The following is a 16,777-nucleotide window of genomic DNA, read 5'->3' as shown; positions in this document are numbered from 1 at the left end:
TTTGGTTTTTATTTCAACAATCTTTATCTGTCTGGCATCTCATCTTTACCTGAACATATATTGATTTCAAACTTACCTTTTCTGTAAGGTTTTCTACAATAAGTAACAGAGAGCTTTCTATTCATATTAACCAACCCATGACAGCCGCAACACAACATTTGATAAATCGTATAGGCCAATCCAATCGCCTGAATAAGGCTTTCTCAGCCTAGTATTTTTACCAACTAAGTTAAAGGTATTCGTTTTATATTGTCTGTTTCGTTGAAAAATGGTAATTTATATGAAACAAACAATCGAAAACATAAATGCATCAACTCATCTCTGAAAATATTACCTACAATCTTCACATTGTTCGCAAGCTCAATAACGAAAATTGCTGGCACCTACGAAGCTTGTATCTACATTTCAGGTGAAAGTGTTCCCAATCGCACAAAAAGATGTTAAAAATGATTAATTTCAGTGCAATCAAAGTTGTTTGCCATTTATATCCAGCAGAATTCCACTACTAGGAATCGCAAAGCTATGTTGTGTTCAGACCTAATGAAAACGCCAACTTGAACGAATGTTGATAGTAATTTAAGCGTATTGAAAACAAAATCGATATTTATGTGTTAAACATAAATCATTAGAAAAATAAAAATGTAAGCTACACCAAAGCAAGTTAAAATGCAATGAATTCAAAGTGATAGTACTCGAATACTAACTCCGAACGCAGAAAGTTTGCCGAAATGTTTGGAAAACTTTCTGGGCTCGGAGTTAGTTAAAGCTGTAAAGTACGTCCTCCAGTTAAGGTACCACCATGAAAATTTGATGGTTCATCTTTCCCCGTTGTTACTTAATTTTTAAAATCGCTTCAAACTTCAAACTTGCTTTTAATCGCATGTTTAGAAAATTTTGATATGCATTGTTTTCACTAAACTATTTCAAATGAATCACGCTGAATGGTTTAAGAATAGGAACAAGCTAACTTGTTGAAACTTTATTTCAAAATTGCATTTCGAGCCATATAATACAATTTGTACACTTTGTCTATTCATCTGGATTTTTTAAACAATTTTATTATATTCATATTTAGATGATGAGCGAATATAAGATGATTTTGACAATACAGTCAAACCTCCTATAACGAATTTAATAAAAAAATAATGATAAAGCCATTTTTTTAACTTTTTTGGGCTTTTATTGTAAATTAGGATTTGAATACCCTTAAACATGAGTGCGCACATTTCTAGCAACATAATTGTTCCACCAATAACGTGTTTTTCTTCAAGATACTAAAATAAATTATGATAAAACTAGACGCACGGTGAATGGTCCCCTAGAACGGTACGAGGCAACCTTAACATGACATCACTTATTTTAGATTTCTCCCTGAATTACGGAATAATTGCGCGCTTTGTAGTGGTATTCTAGTTTGCTTTGAGTTATTCGCGAAAGTTATAGAATTTTTTGAAGTGCAGATTTTTTTAAATGCACTGTGAATGGTAGCTTCATTAAACTTCATTATTAAACTTTAATCTACCTCCATGGACGTAAATAGCCATCAGACTTGAGGGGGGCCACGGCCCTTTCTCATGAGAGATAAAAATCGTGAAAGATTTAGATAACTTTACAATGCACACTGGTCCAGGAAGCTAATTTAGGCGGACATGAGGTTTTCGTCAAGATTTATTGATTTTAGAGCCATAGTTTATTCTGAGAATATGTTCAGAATTTTCAGTACTACAAAATGTTCGGAACAAAATTTTTTTACGGTGATCGCAAGAGTGACGTATACGCCAACTTTTTTATTTTAACGAATCGTAAGTTGGTATGTTCAGCAAAGTTGTAGCAAATGATCATAGAAACAACTTTGCCGAACAAACTTTTTCTCGGTTTTGCTTCAGAGCTGAGATAATTAAGTATTTTTAATAAAAAATCGTTTTTTGCTCTTAAGTGTTTTATTTTTTAGTTTTATTGGCCTACTATGTTCTACAAAGTTTTTATACTTATCATTTGATACAACTTTGCTGAACATACCAAAGTTGTATTTCTTATGGTTTTCATGTTATTTAAGTTTTTCATCTTAAAATTAGCTATTTTGTATGCCTTGTATCTCAACTATGAGCACCTCAAAAAAATATATCTTTCCACCAAATGATTTTGCAGTCTTCAAGTACCTGTGAGCAAAATAAGGAGAAGATGATATTTTTCTATCTCGTTTAAAATCGATTTTACTAATAGACGTTATGAGATAAATCCATATTTATTGAATATTCATACATGCTCAACTCACAAAAGTCATGGCTACCTAAGCATATCAAACCAAAGGTAACACGTGTATTTATATAGAAATATAAAGTACATCGTTTTTCAGTTGTTTTCGATTAACTTGGAAGCTTCTGCAAGATATTCATCGTCTTTTCCTCTACCAGTATTTAATCTATTCCTAAGCAAGATCACCAGGTTGGAAGTAGAGATGGTCGGGTCTCGGGTTTTCAAACCCGAAACCCGACCCGAACCCGAACCCGACGGGTTCGGGTCGGGTTCGGGTTTGAAAATTTTAAAATTTTCGGGTTCGGGTTCGGGTCGGGTTTGAAGGTTACAAAATTATCGGGTACGGGTCGGGTTCGGGCTTGAAAAATGTCGGGTATAATCGGGTTTGGGTCGGGTTTGTGTGAGAATTGTGAACATAGTAACAACCTGCAAGCTTCCCTACGCATCAGAAAGGATGAATTAATCATCTTTTCAAACTCGGGTTTTATGCGGGTTTTCCGTATAAAACTTTTTCGGGTTTCGGGTCGGGTTCGGGTTTGAACAGCGAATTTTTTTCGGGTTCGGGTCGGGTCCGGGTTTGCTTTTCAATTATTGCCTCGGGTTCGGGTCGGGCCCGGGTTTGCAAAAATAAAATAAGTCGGGTACGGGTCGGGTTCGGGTTTGAAAAATGTGAAACCCGACCATCTCTAGTTGGAAGTCAACATAAGCCGTATAAAATACATATACAAAATTTACAGTCCGTTTGAATTCTGTGGCATGATTTTCCCAGAATCTTCTGATGGATTCCACGTTTCATGTTTTTCTTTGGTAATGCGGCATGCCGAACAACACCACTTCCGTGCAATAATTGTAGACGTATCAGTAAGTGTAACAGCATTCTAAAGGATCGCCACAAAAAGCCCTCGAAGGAAGGTTAGGGCTGAGACTGTACGAACCTCTTCCAGCTGGTAGGAACTCAAATGGTCGTAACACGGCATGCCGCTTTTTACGGGAAGTAGAAATTGTGTATTTCTTTCACTACTGGACTGCGAAGTGCGGCCTCATAAGTCCGAAAGTGTGAATAAAAGTGAGGGATTGCATTGAATCCTGTTGGTGTCTTCAGAGCACTTATTCTTTGATTTACGAAGAATAAGTCCCCCGAAGACACCTACCCGATTTGATCCAATTGCTTACTTTTGTTAGCGTTTCCGCACTTGTAATAACTTCTTTTCACGGATCTCAATCATTTTAAAAGTAGTCAACTTTAATCGGAAGATAAACTAGGAGGCATTTGAACAGTTTTTGTCAGAAACGTACTGTTAGTATCGCCAGTTCTACGATTGGTACGTACAGGGGCCCAGATAGCCGTAGCGGTAAACGCGCAGCTATTCAGCAAGACCAAGCTGAGGGTCGTGGGTTCGAATCCCACCGGTCGAGGATCTTTTCGGGTTGGAAATTTTCTCGACTTCCCAGGGCATAGAGTATCTTCGTACCTGCCACACGATATACATATGCAAAAATGGTCATTGGCATAGTAAGCTCTCAGTTAATAACTGCGTTAATAAAAGCTGAGAAGCAGGCTCTGTCCCAGTGGGGACGTAACGCCAGAAAAGAAGAAAGAAGAAGAACGATTGGTACGTACTCTCTCCTACGGTGCAAAAACTACTTTCGCATGTAGTAATGTTGTCCGGCAGTGCAAAAACTACTGTCGCATGTAGTAATGTTGTCCGGCATGCCGCCGAAGAAGCATAAAAAATGCGGAATAAATACATCAGAAGATTCTGGGAAAATCATGCCACAGAATTCAATCGGACTGTAAATTTTGTATATGTACTTTATACGGCTGGCTTATGTTGGCTTCCAACCTGGTGATCTTGCTTAGGAATAGATTAAATACTAGTAGAGGAAAAGACGATGAATATCTTGCAGAAGCTTCCAAGTTAATCGAAAACAACTGAAAAACGATGTACTTTATATTTCTATATAAATACACGTGTTACCTTTGGTTTGATATGCTTAGGTAGCCATGACTTTTGTGAGTTGAGCATGTATGAATATTCAATAAATATGGATTTATCTCATAACGTCTATTAGTAAAATCGATTTTAAACGAGATAGAAAAATATCATCTTCTCCTTATTTTGCTCACAGGTACTTGAAAGACTGCAAAATCATTTGGTGGAAAGATATATTTTTTTGAGGTGCTCATAGTTGAGATACAAGGCATACAAAATAGCTAATTTTAAGATGAAAAACTTAAATAACATGAAAACCATAAGAAATACAACTTTGGTATGTTCAGCAAAGTTGTATCAAATGATAAGTATAAAAACTTTGTAGAACATAGTAGGCCAATAAAACTAAAAAATAAAACACTTAAGAGCAAAAAACGATTTTTTATTAAAAATACTTAATTATCTCAGCTCTGAAGCAAAACCGAGAAAAAGTTTGTTCGGCAAAGTTGTTTCTATGATCATTTGCTACAACTTTGCTGAACATACCAACTTTCGATTCGTTAAAATAAAAAAGTTGACGTATACGTCACTCTTGCGATCACCGTAAAAAAAAATTTGTTCCGTACATTTTGTAGTACTGAAAATTCTGAACATATTCTCAGAATAAACTATGGCTCTAAAATCAATAAATCTTGACGAAAACCTCATGTCCGCCTAAATTAGCTTCCTGGACCAGTGTGCAATGTTTGTTTCGATTATATTTGTGAATCGATTATCCAGGTTTTTAAAACCGCTAATGGCTTATCGTTTGATCCCTACCAGAAAGCGAGGCCATTTGCGGCAGCCATTGGCGCTCGTAAAAAACTGGATTGAACGGACCCAAGCTAAACGTCAAATCGTTTAATCCCTACTAGAAAGCGTGCCTGTTTGCGGCAGCCATTAGCGCTCATAAGAAGCTGGATAGTGGCGTACTTTTATACAGAGCTAGATCAAAACCTAAAAATCACCCAAAATCGATTGATCAACTTTCTTTGATACCAAATGTCACTTTTATGGAAAAATAGTAAACGTATTTAAAAATCTTTTTTGTTTTGTTTTATATTGCTAAGATGACGTATTCAACCCAATCACATAGATCTGGAATGAAATACAAAGATTTAACAGCAGACTCTAATCACGTAACAAATTTACCTTGCCAATTCGATTTGAACTCGAATTTAAGCAGAGTTATAAAGCAAGATAAAGTTTTAAATGTATCTGTTCAATTGAGGTTCAAAATCAATATGAAAATCTAACTTCTTAGAGCCAAAAAGGCATAAACAAGCCTTTGAAGAAAAAAACGCTTGTTAATTTGAATTATTGTTGCTCTGTAGCGAGCGATTCATTTCTCTAAACCTCTCGAAACCAAAATTTGAACATAGGATTAAATTATACCTTTGTTGTAAGAGTTAAAGACTTCACACCCTAAGACTTCTTGGCTATCACCATATTAAAGGATTGAAAGTTTATTTTAATTTGAAAAAAGCTGTCGTCATCAAATTTGTATGAAAACAGTTGTTTGAATAAAGCAAGATGGAAGGCATTTTGATCAAGGATTTAATAATATCCAACTAGAGTAAGGTAGGACAAAAGCTCGACCTTAGAGGTTTAATCAAAATTTCCATATTAATAATTGCAGTTGAAAATAAATAAATACCACACAGTGAGCCTTCATAATATTTGCTACAATTTTGCCGAACACATTGTATCAACACATTTACCCATTTTTAGTTATTACAGTTTCAAAATTGATTGTCTTAAACGAATTTTTGTCCCACATGGCAAGAGTTTGAATCTAGTATGGGGTAAAAGTTCGCTGGCCGATACACAAAATATCGACACTTTTGCGACAGTTATACTTTATATCAGCCATAAACTTATGTTTACATAAAAATACACACTAAGTTGTCATCATAAAATTTTCCAAATCAGGGTTAATTGTAATATACCCAAAGAATTTTTTTTTTCACAAAATTAAGTGAAAATGTGAAATTTTGTTAACTTTTTTAGTACGATCAGGCAAAATTCGCTAAACTTGAAGATAATATGTGGATTTGGGGCTATTTGTATTTTTTCCGCGAGTTTATGTATTGGTTGAACCTTTGCCACGCTGATCCGAACTTTTCCCCCCTTTGGGCCCAAAATTGATTCCAAGCTTTCATGAAGTAATTAATAGGCCTAAGAACGCCCTTACAAAAGAAATAGGAAAAGATGCTATCCTTATTTGTTTGACCAAAAATACAAATTTTTACATCAGAAAGCAACAAATAGTCATAATTATTCCAAATTTTAAACGATTTTTATGATATTTGTAGTGAAAGTATCTTACTTGAATAGCGTTAAAATCACTATGGTATTTATATGCTTTGATTTAAATTGTGCTATAAATCTTAAAAAGAAACTCCTGTCTCACTCAAACTGTTGCCCCACTTTACTGAATTGTTCAATTTTGGGCTACTAAAAAACGAAAAAGAAATCGTACCGGTTTCAAAATATAAATGTACGACTGAGAAATACATACTTACCGAAAAATACATGAGCTCATTCAATCAGTTTTTATACAGGAGACTGACATAGATGTAAGAAAAGCTCGCCTAACAAACGGTCAAGAGAAATTAAGGAATTTTGTGATTTTACATGCATAAAATTCTAATGTTAGTGTTACATGCAGAAAATTGTTTGCAGTTAGATTGGTTCAAAATAGCAATAAAAACATAAAAAAGCATTACTCATCACTATCTCTTCATCAAATATTATCTATTTTTCTTACGTCCAACGTCTTCCAATTACAGAAATTTTACATAAAAAAAACATCCGAACAGAATTGATTTGGGGACAGACCTGGTATAGTGATTAGAACACACGCCGAGAACTTGGGATCGAATCCCATATCACGCCAAAAAAAAATGTTGCGTAATCAAAATAAATAAAAACTAAAGTTATATCACAGACAAACAGACGTAACACTTAGAACAAATCTCGATCAAAATCATAGTCACGAGAACATGTGCGCCCAATGCTAAAATGGCGACGGGCCAACAGATGGCGGAGGTGTGCAAACGTCAAACGCAAACAAATGTTTATGGAAAAGCGTCGAGATTGAATTTCAGCTACTACTCCATTACTAGCATTGAAACCCTACATGCCTTCAACAGTGCTACTGAGGTTGAGTTCCTGTTCGAACATAACGCCATTGCCATGAGCAGCATATGTGAAAACATCATGCCATTTTCCTCAGAAAAGCTGTAACAAAAAGACAACATTAACTTTTATTTAAGACACATAAGCAAATTCAACTGATGCTCAACAACGGCGTAGAGCAACAAACCTAGTTGAATTGAATTCTGAATATTTACAATTAGATGTTTTGGAGGAATCACTTTGTTTACACAAGATCGTCTACCGTTTTGAGAAATAATTTCACTTGTAAACCATAGACGCGCACTTATTGAAATTGCGATGAAAAGAAAACAGTATTGGTTGCTATGACTATCAACCAATGCTGTTAAATGTCAAAATTTTGGAAAAATTAAAATGCTTATAGCACTTTCTTAGTTGAAATATAGTATAAGCAAAAATTGCCAACCGATGGTAATTCGGAAAAAGTCACCGAGAAAAACATTTTCCGACGACTTTTTCCAAAGGGAAGGACGATATTGCCAATATTCAAATGTCGAAGTCACGTGATATTCATGACATTTAACAGCCCTGCTATCAACAATGCTTGTTACACATCTGCAGCATAGTCAACCTTGTTGAATGAGCCACAAATTATTCAGATAAATGAGGCAGTACCGTTTTGATTCATATTACGGACACTTAAGGCTTCAGTGAAAAATAACTCATCAGCTTGAGCTTGAGCTTGAGCTTGATTGGCCGCCCGTGGATGCACTCCAGTATCGCCAGATCAGCTGCACTTACACAAGGAACCAACCGAATGACTGCTTGGGACTAACAGGCATCCTCAGTGTATAAGTGCTGGTGATCTTCTATTTTTAGGCAACAATGGCACCTGCCACGTCAGAATGCTGACCAATGAGGGAAAGCGGGAGGAATTGATGATGCATTGAACTGGCTCCCACGTAGACCGTATATTCCACTGCATCCACGCCAGTTCATGCGGAAGTGTATAGATTGGGGGAAGGCATGGCAGAGAGGTTTGCTTTTGTGGTTAGCAGACTGCCTATGTACCAGGCGTAAGAAAGGCGTGCGCGAGGAAGTAGGAAGCGTTAGGGAAACGGTTTTTTGTCCGTCTCTGGTTCTAGCGTTTGCTATGAACGAATAGTTGAGTGTGATATATTTAGAATGGAAGATAGAAGCAAGTGAGAGATATGCAACTACAAAGTACGAGGAAAGGGACGGGCCTGGGATTGAACCCATGACCTTCTGCATATGAAGCAGAAGCGGTAGCCATCAGACCACCAACCCCGTCACAGTGAAAAATAACTCATCAGAAAGCATATAAAATAAATCATTCTGTATGATTCTTCCGCGTTATCGAGCCTTCAAAACACTAAATTTTCAAATGATGGGTGATGATTTTGATTCCAAAACATGAATAATTTGAAATAAATAGAAATGTGTGGACTTTCCATGATTCTTATTCCGGACGCTTCCTTACTCTTGCCTCATATTCCGGACACTTTGATTCGAATTCCGGATAGATCATGAAATTCATAAATGAATCAAAGTAACGCAAAGCAGAGGCAATTTTGAAGACTGGCTTAGATCGACGCTTATTGCACATTATTATTCGAGACATGTAAATAATAAGCTAAACTTAAATATTTAAAACTACGTTCAACAATTGCATTTGATGGTCCAAAATGTATTGGTATGTCCAAAATAATGAAAATAATATTTTCTTTCTCTCAAAATTTTAGTTAAAAATAAATAAATACATAAGATGCGAAAAAACATGCGTACAAAGTCCAAAAGACGCCTAATCGCGATAAACGGCAGAATACGGTAGGTAAAACACGTGCACGGAAACTCTAGACCCAGACGAAACCACATTGCCTCGTTATGGATGATGAGACGTATGTAAAAACAGACTTCCGCAGCTTCAGGGGCTCCAGTTTTTCACTGCTCATCATAAATTCGTTATCCCTGAGGACGTTAGAAAGCAGAAGATGTCAAAATTTGCCAAAAAAATGTATGATTCGGCAAGCAATTTGTTCGTGCGGAAAGCGGAGCACCCCATTCGTGACAACTGGAACAGTCAATGGGCAGGTGTTCTTAAAGGAATGTCTCCAAAAGCGTCTACTTCCTTTTCTGAGGTCACACAACGGTTCTACAATTATCTGGCTGGATTTGGTCCCGTGCCATTACTCGAAAGAAGTTTTGAAGCGGTAGAATGCTAAGGAGGTCAATTTCGTGCCCAAGCATCTCTACCTCCCGAACGCACCGGAACAGCAGCCAATTGGAAAGTACTGGGCCATCATAAAGCAGGCTATTCGGAAGCATCCTATGGAAGTGAAATCGGGGGAAGATATGAAGAAAATGGACTGCAACGCAAAAAGAATTGTTGGTCAAAGTGTTGTACAGGACGTTATGAGTAATGTGAAGAGAAAACTGCGTGCATTTGGATATGAAATTGAAATTGAATAAAACAAACATAGGAAAATATTCTTAACATATTTTATTTTACTCCCTGAAAGTTTGAAGATGATTGGTTGAACGTGCGAATTCGTGCGAATAGGGATAATCTCTCATGGCGTAGGGGTAACACGCCCTAACTAGAGATCAGGGAGTAGTGAGTTCGATTCTCACTGAGTAGACATGTATTTTTTTTGCAAAACTTCACATCAATTTGTCCATTTAATCCAATCGCAAAGTATATGTAATGTTTAGCTTTTCGATAGTTGTTGAACTTCCACTCGGCTGGTTAGCCGTAAACCACGATTCATAATTAAAAACAAGCAAATATTTGTGTTTGTCGCCATTTGATTGTACACCTTTTATGTTGTTTCTGCTGATAAAGGTAAATCAAAAATAGTTTCATATAATTTCTTTAAAATTTGTGAACTTTTATTATCCCTAGAGTGCAACTTGAAAGTGGCTCCAACATTTTATTTTCAAATTTGCCCAAGCATAGGCAAAGGAATCGACTAGACACAGATTTGATGGAGATTTTATTCTTTTATAACTGTCTGGGGAGCACCGCGATATTATTTGTCGGGGTGACCAGTCACTCACATAGACTCAGTCGGGCACATGGCCAGAGCGTGAGAGGTTGGGTGTCTTAGCAGGCTCTGGTCTTGCACCGTAGACCAGGGGGAAGGCTCATCGAATGGTGTTGAATGGATGATCGTGTCGGCGGCGGAACCAGGGGCGGGTGAAGGTTACAATCGCTTCGCTCTATGTGTCATGACGGTACATAGTATAGATTTAGTTACTGAGACGCTCTAAAATTGTAAGGAACGGACTCTGCTCGGCTCTCTGCCGCCCCGTGTCTGTCATGTAGAGATTTATGCGCTACATGTGTGCGTTAGCGAACCAATTTTTTACGACGTTCTTTCGTTCCTAAACTCTATTTCCTTCCCCGGAGCTGTCATATAAAATTATATCATCCAACTATATTTTTTGTTATTGCATTCTGCGATGGATATGAAAAAGTGCAGTGTGTCATGCTGGAAGGAAAAATCGACACGGCTTCTATGACGATACCGCTCTCAAGGCAAGGCATGTTCCTTTCGGGACGGTTTCGTGACACGCATTCACCACAAATTGAATTTGAATCGATTCCGGTTCATGACACGTCGATCCAGTGACAGCCCAAATCGCCTAGCGAGGGGAAACCTTACAAATTTCGTGGCCTACTAGACGAATCGAACGTTTCGTCGTCGTCGTAACCTAGAGCTCCCAAAGAGTCAGTTGTTGCATATTTTCGTTCGTTTCGTTTCGTTCGCTTGCTTTGTTGTTGTTTTTGTTGCTCTGCCATTATTGCTGTTATTACTGCCCTAGTGCAAACTGCAATTGCACTCGGTCGACGCGCCTGCCGCCGCGTATAGTTCGGGGTTGTGCGGAGCTGCAGCAGCCAACACTAAAACAGTTGTGGTGAAGTTTTCGAAACGCCGAGAAGTGAAAAAGCAGAGTGCGCGCGAGGTTTTTTATTTCGTCCCATCGACTGAAAGCGTGGCCCTTTGTCGTATATTCGGTAGTGCCTTGTGTGTTTTTCCGCGGCGGTTTGTTTTTGTTTACGTCGATCGTGACAGATTCGTGACGTGGGCCGTGACACGCGCATTCGATCGTCTTGGTCGGCGGGAGCAACTCTACAAGTGGTGAATATCTCCCCGTGGCCTTCGGGGGCTTCCTCGGGCTTCGTACCTCCCACCCCACTTCTCCAAAGGCACCAACACAAGCAAAACGCCACACTGACAGTCAGCTGTAGTGGTAGAGGTGTATGTGCGTGTTTGACCGTAACTAGACCAAACATGGATCCATGCGGCGATGATGATCCCCCAAGTGCGTGTTCCGGTGGTGAATGCGATCAGTGAATTATAATTTCGGCAGTAGTGATTTTTTCCTTATCTGTGATCTTGATTAAAACATTCCATCAAAGTAGGCGGTGGCAAAAGACATCGATGAAAGGTAAGCACAGTCAAACCACTCAATCTAACGAGCACTCAAATAATTACCAGAAGCCCGCCCACCCGAAAATAGACGAAACCGAATTAGCGAGAATTCGGTCAAGAGGCGTGGCCTAAATTCAGCTCCAAAAAAACTGCTCGTCATACCATCGACAAAGCACAAATCGAATGAGTGTTGCGTGTGACCATAAAAATATGTGTTTGTGTGTGGGTTCGTTGTCGAATGGGTCGAATTCAAATGCCAAAATGTCCGTCAAATTTACTGCGCCTTTGTAATAGAAGCCAGTAGGTGATCGCCTAGGCACCATGCAATAGTAGGCCAGTCGTTTTTTCGTTAGTCAAATCCACTTATCTCTAGCGCGATCCCACTCACGCTACCGGCAAACGAGTTGTTTTCTTGCGATCTCTTTCCCACCTCTTCGGCCAATAACAACAACAACAACAATTGTAGGTCTCTGCTAGCCGCTCGCTCTATGTGTGGTAGAGTCTTAGTCTGGTGGTGTGCGAGGGTTGTGTGTGAGTGGTCAACTTGCATTAGGCGAGAGGAAGAAAAACTAAAACAAAAAACTAGTTGCGGTCGTGAGAAGGGGTGCCAGAACTGCGGTGGAGTTGGACTGCTCTATGATTACGGTACAAATTGGCGGATGAATCATTAGTAGTGATTCAATCCGGTTTGGGAGGAGTGAATTTGGAATGAGCTTTGCGAGTTGTTTTGTCATTGATTTAAAATTTATAAGATGACTGTTTTCTAAGGCAATTAAAGCTGAAATCATTAGAAATGACTAAAGTAGTATTTTGACGAAACATTGAAAAGGATTCATTGCAAAATTTGAGAGATGTAAACAAAAATGCTTTTAGCAAATTCAAAATTTACAACTATGCTGAAGCCAAGCATCATCCTAAATATTTGAAGGAATGCTTCTTGACAATGCATCCTAGGCAATGGATTATCTGCTTAGCTCTTGTCCACAATTGATCAGCAGAAGTTTTCTCGTTTCATTTTGTATGGGGAAAGGCATCTAACTTCAAATATCTCGAAAATGAAAGCTTTTATCGAAAAAATATTTGGTAGGCGTGATAGACACCATAACTACGCATAACCGGTACCAAATATTTTTCCGAAAATAGCTCCCAATATTGATAAATAATTCGTTAGATGCATTTTGCCATACAAATATTTTCCGCGATTTTTCGTGCATAGACACTAGCGCATGTGCGTTACTATGTGGCGAGTAGCGAATCAGGGCATGCATGTAACCCATTGGAGAAAGCATCTAAAACTTCTAAAAAAAGCTTACTCGTATTGTGGAGGAAGCTTTATCAGTTTCAAGAGAAATTTTTTTAGCTGCTGGAAAAAAGCTAAGCTTCAGGATACATTTTTTGTCTCTATAAGAAGCCTCCTAAACTACTTGGAAATTTTTGCAGGAGAAGCTTTCCAAGATTCCAGGAGAAGCTTTCCAAGCTTCCAGGAGAAGCTTTCCAACTTTTCAGGAGAAGCTTTCCAAGCTACCATGACAAGCTTTCTTTCCCCTCTTCTAGGAGAAGCTTTCCGAGCTTCCAGGAGAAGCTCTCCAAGCTTCCAGGAAAAGCTTTTCAAGCTTATTGGAGAAGGTTCCCAAGCTTCTTGAAGATGCCTCTAAAGCTTCTAGAAGAAGCTTCCCAAGCTTCTTGTAGAATCTTCCCAAGATTCTAGGAGAAGATCTCAAGCTTCAAGGAGAAGCTTCCCAGGCATCTAGGAGAAGCTTCCAGGAGAAGCTTTCCAAGCTTCCAGGAGAAGCTTTCCGTGCTTCCAGGAGAAGCTTTCCAAGCTACCAGGAGAAGCTTTCCAAGCTTCCAGGAGAAGCTTTCCAAGCTTCCAGGAGAAGCTTTCCAAGCTTCCAGGAGAAGCTTTCCAAGCTTCCAGGAGAAGCTTTCCAAGCTTCCAGGAGAAGCTTTCCAAGCTTCCAGGAGAAGCTTTCCAAGCTTCCAGGAGAAGCTTTCCAAGCTTCCAGGAGAAGCTTTCCAAGCTTCCAGGAGAAGCTTTCCAAGCTTCCAGGAGAAGCTTTCCAAGCTTCCAGGAGAAGCTTTCCAAGCTTCCAGGAGAAGCTTTCCAAGCTTCCAGGAGAAGCTTTCCAAGCTTCCAGGAGAAGCTTTCCGAGCTTCCAGGAGAAGTTTCCGAGCTTCCAGGAGAAGCTTTCCAAGCTTCCAGGAGAAGCTTTCCAAGCTTCCAGGAGAAGCTTTCCAACTTTTCAGGAGAAGCTTTCCAAGCTACCATGACAAGCTTTCTTTCCCCTCTTCCAGGAGAAGCTTTTCGAGCTTCCAGAAGAAGCTTTTCGAGCTTCCAGAAGAAGCTTTCCAAGCTTCTAGGAGAAGCTTTCCGAGCTTCCAGGAGAAGCTCTCCAAGCTTCCAGGAAAAGCTTTTCAAGCTTATTGGAGAAGGTTCCCAAGCTTCTTGAAGATGCCTCTAAAGCTTCTAGGAGAAGCTTCCCAAGCTTCTTGTAGAATCTTCCCAAGATTCTAGGAGAAGATCTCAAGCTTCAAGGAGAAGCTTTCCAAGCATCTAGGAGAAGCTTCCCAAGCTTCTAGGAGAAGCTTCCCAAGCTTCTAGGAGAAGCTTCCCAAGCTTCTAGGAGAAGCTTCCCAAGCTTCTAGGTGAAGCTTTCCAAACCTTCTAGAGGAAGCTTTTCAAAGCTTATAGTAGAAGCTTTCCCAAGCTTCTAGGGGAAGCTTTCCAAAACCTTTAGGAAAAGCTTCCCAAAGCTCTTGGGAAAAGCTTCCAACAGCCATTAGGAGAAGCTCCTCAAGCTACTAGGAGAAGCTTTTTCTTCACATCTGGAAAAAGCTGTTCAAACTTAAATGAGAAGATTTTTAAGCCAAAAATCTTAAGCAGTTAGTAATAAATTGATATTGATATTTCAAAGGTTGGCAACACTTTCCGTAAACTATCCACGCGTGAGACCGAAGGTTTCTCGCCTACTGCTGTATGGTCGAATACATCGCGCTGTGCGTCCAAGCCGCCGCTGCCACCAATCATAGTCGTAGTAGGCACTGCACTATCGCGTTGTTGTTTGGCCCAAATAGAAGCTCGAATCAGGCAGCCGCGCTTGATGTGCGTCACAAACATCATTGGGCTATCTAAAACGGCCGTCGTGGTTCAGCGGATTCTACTCACACCAAAATCTAATCACCGCAATCAAAGCAGTCGCATGATCAAAACTTCTTTTTGTGACGACGATACGAAGAATGCCAACAAAGCAGGCCTATTATCGGCTAGCAACCACCTGCTAGCTAGAAAGCTTCATAACGGGGGGCGGGGATAATTTATTCGGCTCTTTTCGGCTGTCGTCAAATCGCCAAATATTCGACGGCGGCAGTCCACGCCTACTTCGATGCTTTGACGAAACCGTGTTGGTGGAAGAGGCCGACGTTGATAACGACGACGGTAGAAGGAATGCAGTCGGTGTGGTTTTGAAATTTAGGCGCAGCTTTGAGTGGTTCAAAACAAGCAGCATTGTAGGCCGTTTTCGAAATTGTTATTGTCGAACTTATAAAGCCGGATCGGATCAGAACACAAAAACATGCTTCTCGCCATCGCTGAGCACGCTTCGATAGCCTTGAAACACGTTCTCCCCGCCCGGAGGCCACCCCCCGGCCACCACACTTCGCCACCGGCGCTTTTCGCTCTTGACCAGAGTGCCGATTCACTTTTTTCGTTCGGTTCGCTGTTGCAGTTGCACTGCTATGCCCGTGTATGCATGCACACTATGAGCAACGAACAGAAGAATATTCATTTTTTGGTTCCCTCGAATGAAGCGTTGCTGGAAACGAGGGAGGTGGTGGAAAGGGGATAGTTTTTCGACGTTCCGCGTCGCACCTCTTCGCCCGGGATCGCTCTGCATTCGCGTGGTCGGACGGACGGGTTTTGTCTATTCTCACACATACCCATGTAAGACGACGGACGACACGGTGGTGTGATGTGAGGTGGCCAACTTGTAAAATCTTCAAATTGAACTAGTGGCTTCTTGAAGGCACTACACACACGCGGAACCATAATGATGGTCGCGGTCGGCTTCAACATATGACTTTTATTATAGAACAAAAATAGGATGCCAAAATTTAATAATGGTCTACGATTGCCAGTCACTTATACATTCTTCATTTTTAATAATATGAACTCAAATTTAGAGAGGGCACAGGAAATCGACACAGCTCGCTGCGCTCTTGTATCACACGGATCCGAAGCGAAATTATCCATGCAGACTTGCTGTCCGGAATTCTTGCAAAATCCCTGCCCATTGTATGCTTCACCTTCTGGATACTGGGTACGCAGTAGAGTTGGGCGAGCTCATGGTTCATTCCAAAGATGGCCCTAATCGAAGATTCCATGTGCTTGCAGGTCCTCCTCGAGCATCGTCCACGTTTCATGCCCGTAGAGGACTACCGGTCTAATGAGCGTTTTGTACATCTTACATTTGGTGCTGCTTTGAATCTTTTTTGACCGCAGTTTCTTCTGGAGCCCATAGTAGTCACACCTTCCACTGATGATGCGCCTTCGTATTTTTCGACTAACGTTGTTGTCAGCCGTCAGCAAGGATCCGAGTTAGACGGACTCGTTCACCACCTCGAAAGTATCGCCGTTTATCGTGGACACTGCTCCCTAGAAGGACCTTGTCGCACTAAGTTCCGCATACCAGCATGTTCTTTGTATACGACGTATTCACCACCAGTCCGACTCTTGTGGCTTCGCGTTTCAATCCTCGCAAACACGACTGGAATTTTTGGTAATCCGATTGAATTTCTTGAATATCCGACAGGAATCCTTGCGAATCCGACTGGAATCCATGTGAATAATCACAAGGATTTCGCAAGAATTCTAGTCGGGATCCCAAGGATTCCAGTTGGATTCACAAACATTCTAGTAGAATTCCAAAAAGATTTAGAAAAATTTACAACTCTTCTAGTCGGATTCGCAAGGAT

General features: G+C 40.0%; 1 protein-coding gene across 1 annotated transcript in view; it reads left to right on the top strand.

The window, feature by feature from the left end:
- Positions 1 to 11,281: 11,281 nt before the first annotated feature.
- Positions 11,282 to 16,777, top strand: part of LOC5565069 (mushroom body large-type Kenyon cell-specific protein 1) — a 602,053-nt gene continuing 596,557 nt past the window's right edge. Inside the window, exon 1 of the mRNA XM_021857635.1 lies at positions 11,282 to 11,822. The gene's annotated coding sequence lies outside the window, so the exon portion shown is untranslated. The remainder of the gene's footprint in view (positions 11,823 to 16,777) is intronic.

This window comes from Aedes aegypti, chromosome 1 (genome assembly GCF_002204515.2).
Source record: "Aedes aegypti strain LVP_AGWG chromosome 1, AaegL5.0 Primary Assembly, whole genome shotgun sequence".
Lineage (NCBI taxonomy): Eukaryota > Metazoa > Arthropoda > Insecta > Diptera > Culicidae > Aedes > Aedes aegypti.
The sequence above is the reverse complement of the archived record's forward strand: the minus strand, read 5'-3'. Positions and strand labels throughout refer to the sequence as shown.